Consider the following 5,028-nt stretch of genomic DNA (forward strand, 5'->3'; position numbering starts at 1 on the left):
TCACGCAATACATGAGCGCAAGCCATGGATATAGCACAACGGGTGGAATAGAGTATGATGATAGGGGTAAATATAGAGAAGACAAAAAAATTAAGAAAGTCTCACATCGACGCCGCTAACCAACGGGCTATGGAGATGTCCATCAATTGATATCAACGTGAGGAGTAGGGAGTGCCATGCAACGAATGCACTAAGAGCTATAAGTGCATGAAAGCTCAATATGAAAACTAAGTGGGTGTGCATCTAATCCTACAATGAAAAATTCCCACTAGTATATGAAAGTGACAACATAGGAGACTCTCCATATGAAAAACATGGTGCTACTTTGAAGCAAAAGTGTGGTAAAGGATACTAACAATGCCCCTTCTCTCTTTGTTTATTTATTTTTTCTTTTTTATTTCTTTCTTTTTTCCTTGTTCTTTTTCTCTCATTGTCCGGAGTCTCATCCCGACTTGTGGGGGAATCATAGTCTCCTCATCCTTTCCTCACTGGGGCACTGCTATAAAAATCAATAGTGATGATCATCACACTTCTATTTACTTATAACTCAAAAGAAATAAAAGTTACAACTCGATACCTATGACAAAATATGAGTATATATGAATGTCACGCCCAATATGCGACCCTATCCGAGAGGAACTCGAAGGTCCCACCAAGGACAGACCCGCATATTGGAAACGCTTTTGCAAGGTGGATATCATTACATCAACATTACATAATAGATGGGGATACACACAAGGCATACACATGCCACAAGAGTACATCAATACATCATACATAAGATCAACATCCGACTACGGATGAAACACAAACAGAAACTCAAACGACATCCACCCTGCTAGCCCAGGCTGCCGACCTGGAACCTATCCCCTGATCGAAGAAGAAGTAGAAGAAGAACTCCAAAACAAGTAACATCGCTCTCGCGTCAGGATCATCGTGAAAGCTGTACCTGCAACTGTTGTTGTAGTAAACTGTGAGCCACGAGGACTCAGCAATCCCATTACCATGGGTATCAAGACTACCAAAGCTTAATGGGTAAGGAAGGGGTAAAGTGGTGAGGTTGCAGTAGCGGCTAGCAAAGTATGGTGGCTAACATACGCAAATAAGAGCGAGAAGAGAAGCAACGGAACGGTCGTGAAGCTAGCAATGATCAAGAAGTGATCCTGAACTCCTACTTACGTCAGACATAACCCGAAAACCGTGTTCACTTCTCGGACTCTGCCGAAAAGAGACCATCACGGTTACACACGCGGTTGATGCGTTTTGACTAAGTCAAGTGTCAAGTTCTCTACAACCGGACATTAACAAATTCCCATCTGCCACATAACCGTGGGCACGGCTTTCGAAAGTTCAAACCCTGCAGGGGTGTCCCAACTTAGCCCATTATAAGCTCTCATGGTCAACGAAGGATATTCCTTTTCCCGGGAAGACCCGATCAGTCTCGGAATCCCGGTTTACAAGACATTTCGACAACGGTAAAACAAGACCAGCAAAGCCGCCCGATGCGCCGACAATCCCGATAGGAACTGCACATATCTCGTTCTCAGGGCAACACCGGATGAGACATCCTACGAGTAAAACCAGCCCTGAAGTTTCCCCGAGGTGGCCCCGTAGTCTACTCGGTTCGGACCAACACTTAGAGAAGCATTGGCCCGGGGGGGGGGGGGGCTAAAATAAAGATGACCCTCGGGCTGGCCGACCCAAGGGAAGGGAAATAGGTGATAGGAAAATGGTAAAACCAAGGTTGGGCCTTGCTGGAGGAGTTTTATTCAAAGCGAACTGTCAAGGGGGTCCCATAAATCACCCAACCGCGTAAGGGACGCAAAATCAAGGAACATAACACCGGTATGACAGAAACTAGGGCGGCAAGAGTGGAACAAAACACCAGGCATAGGGCCGAGCCTTCCACCCTTTACCAAGTATATAGATGCATTAATTAAATAAGAGATATTGTGATATCCCAACATCATCACGTTCCAACATGGAACATCTTCATCTTCATCTACAACTAGCAACGCTATAAGAGGGGCTGAGCAAAAGCGATAACATAGCCAAGCAACGGTTTGCTAGGAAGGGTGAAAAATGTTAGAGGCTATCATGGCAATTTGGGAGGCTTGATAAGAAAGTGGTAGGTAACGCTGCATAGCGATAGAACGAAGCAACTAGCATAGCAATGATAGTAATGAGATCCAAGGTGACGGTCATCTTGCCTGAAATACCGCTAGGAAGAAGAACGAGTCCATGAAGAAGATGAAGCCATGAAGACGAACCAAGCATAGACGAACGAATCCTCACGATCGCAACGAAACGGGAACTATCGAGAAGAAGCACAACATGGTAAACACACCACACATGAACAAGGCATGATGCACAACCAAGCATGATGCATGACAAGGCTACATGAAGCTACTCATGGCAAGAGATGATGCATACAAGAGCAACACATCAAGCAAGTTTAAATGAGGCCGAAAACAACATATAACAATTCCGGTAAGTCCTCATATGCAAGTTTCGAAATTGGTCCAGATCCGAACAAACATTAAGTTGAAGTGTAAATGAAACTTTAGAAAAAAATCTCGTAAAACAAAAAAAGGATATTCAATTAATATAATATCAACTCATTAAAGAAAATTGAGGGCATTGTTAAACAGTAATTTAATATGCACCAAGATGATCTACACGAAATTCTAGTCAAGTTACATATAAAGTTCATTAGATTCGGAGCTACGGCCTAGAAGATATGAGCAAAACAAGTTAAACATGGCATTGATGCAAAAAGCATACAAACATCAAGCAAACACCTCAAAACAATGGATGGAACATGATAATATAAAACTACATGCAAAACTAGGCAAGTTTCATATAGAGCATGCTCAAAACGGAGCAACGGTGCAACACATACACTCCAAACAAGATATAACAACAATCTGTCCAAAACAGCAACTAGGCATCTTGCAGGCATCAAAACAACATGCTACAGCACCCTAACATGATAGAAACAGGCATGGGCATGATGTACAGGTAAAGAATTACAAAACATGAACACTGATCTATCTCCAGAAACCACTACAACATGCTCAAAAGGACATGGCAAGATTGCAAATAATAACAGTTCACAGACTTGGCACAATTTCAGGACATGGCAGGAATAACATCAGGTTGCAATGTTTAGAGCTATCAAGCAACATGTTACAGCAAGCTATCATGGAAAAATAGAGCATGGCATGCTATTACTAAAGGAACTTAAGAAAACTCTCTTACTGATCTATTTCCAAAGATCAACAGAAAAGATGGTAGCACCCATGCAAACATGGCAAATGATATGACAGATTCAGACTGAAAATAACAGTTCATGGCAGAAACAATGATAAGTAGGCATGTTGTTGAGCTTGAACCACTCATCAAAGAGCATCTCATGGCATGTTAAGTAAACCAACAGTAAGAGAGCACAATTATGAAGCTAATAAAGGCAATAGAAAGTTCATAGGATGCATGGACCACTAGCAAAACACATGGCAAAACTGAACTTAATGTTAACAGGCTGACAGCAACATTATTTAGCAACTTTAGAGCATGAGTACAACACGCTACAACAGGTTATAAATGAAAACCAAGGCATGGATGGATATAGCATAATATGGACAACAAAACATCCTTAGTGAACATCTCCAGATTGTGCACAGAACTCATGGTAGCAGCAAGTTTACATGGCAACAAAATATAACAGACTCGAGACTCTGCAGAAATGACCAAGTCACAGAAATCAGCAACATCACGGAGGCTACTTTGCATGCTTGTGCTAGTCACCAAATAGAGCACAAAACTACAAGACAAGCACCTCTGTAAAGATGGAATGATGTAGAACAAAACTCATGTAGAGTTAATGCTCATAGGATGCACACAAAATGCAACGAAAAAGACAAATCATTAAGTAATAACAGTTTCAGCAGATTAATATCATATAGCACTCTTGCAATGATGATTAGGGCATCAAGATGGACTCAAACAAGCATGGCACAATGGAACAAAATGAAGAACATCACATGATGAAAATTTTGATATATCATATGCATGAATTGGAGTACCGAGCACGAAGTTACAGCAGGATGAACATGGCACCAGAATGCAATAATTAAAGGACTTAGAGAAAATCAACCTCCGAAAAAGTCAACGGGTCGGTCGCGGATCGGGTCGGGGAGGTGGATCCGGGTCGGGCTGACGCGGGTCCGGGCGGCGAGGGTCCTCCGGCGAGGGGCGGCCGGAGAGGCGGATCCGCGGCGGCGGAGGCCGGATCCGGGCGGGGAAGGCGCGGCCGCCGGCGAGGGGACTGCGGTCGGGCGCGGGCTTCGGCGCGAAGGCGAGCTCGGGCCGGCGATGAGGAAGGCGAGGCGGGGCTCGTCGCCGGCGAAGGAGGAGCCAGCGGGGCACGGGACCTGCGGTGGCGGGGCACCCGCGGTGGACGGCGGCGAGCGGGCGCCGACGAAGGGCGGCTCGGGCGCGCGGGAGCCCGCGGCGGCGGGTTCGGCCGGGCGGCGCGAAGGAGCCGGGGAGCAGGCTGGTGACGGCCGACCGGGCCGGGGGGCTGCGGCTGGGCCCGGCGGGCCCGCGCGGTCGGCGGCGAAGTGGGGCGCGGCCCGGGCGACGTGGCGGCTCCCTAGTGCTGCGGGCGGCGAGGAAGGCGACGTGGCGAAGCCTGATTGGCTGGGTGACGTGGAGTCTTGTGGCGGACATGTCCGTCGGTGGGGATGTTGTGTCCGGCGTTGCGAGGGGAGCGGGGCTAGGGTTTCTTCTGCGCGAAAATTTGGGGAGGGGCACATATATAGGTAGAGGGAGCTAGGAGAGTCCAAATGAGGAGCAGTTTTCGCCCACACGATCGTGATCGAACGACCGAGAGCATGGAGGGGGTTTTGCTGGGCTAGTGGGATGATTTGGAGGGGTGTTGGGCTGCAAGACGAAAGGGGCTTTCGGGGTACACGGTTAACCGTTGGGGCATCAAACGACCTCCAAATGGAACGAAATTTGACGGGC

Source organism: Aegilops tauschii, chromosome 3 (genome assembly GCF_002575655.3).
Source record: "Aegilops tauschii subsp. strangulata cultivar AL8/78 chromosome 3, Aet v6.0, whole genome shotgun sequence".
NCBI lineage: Eukaryota > Viridiplantae > Streptophyta > Magnoliopsida > Poales > Poaceae > Aegilops > Aegilops tauschii.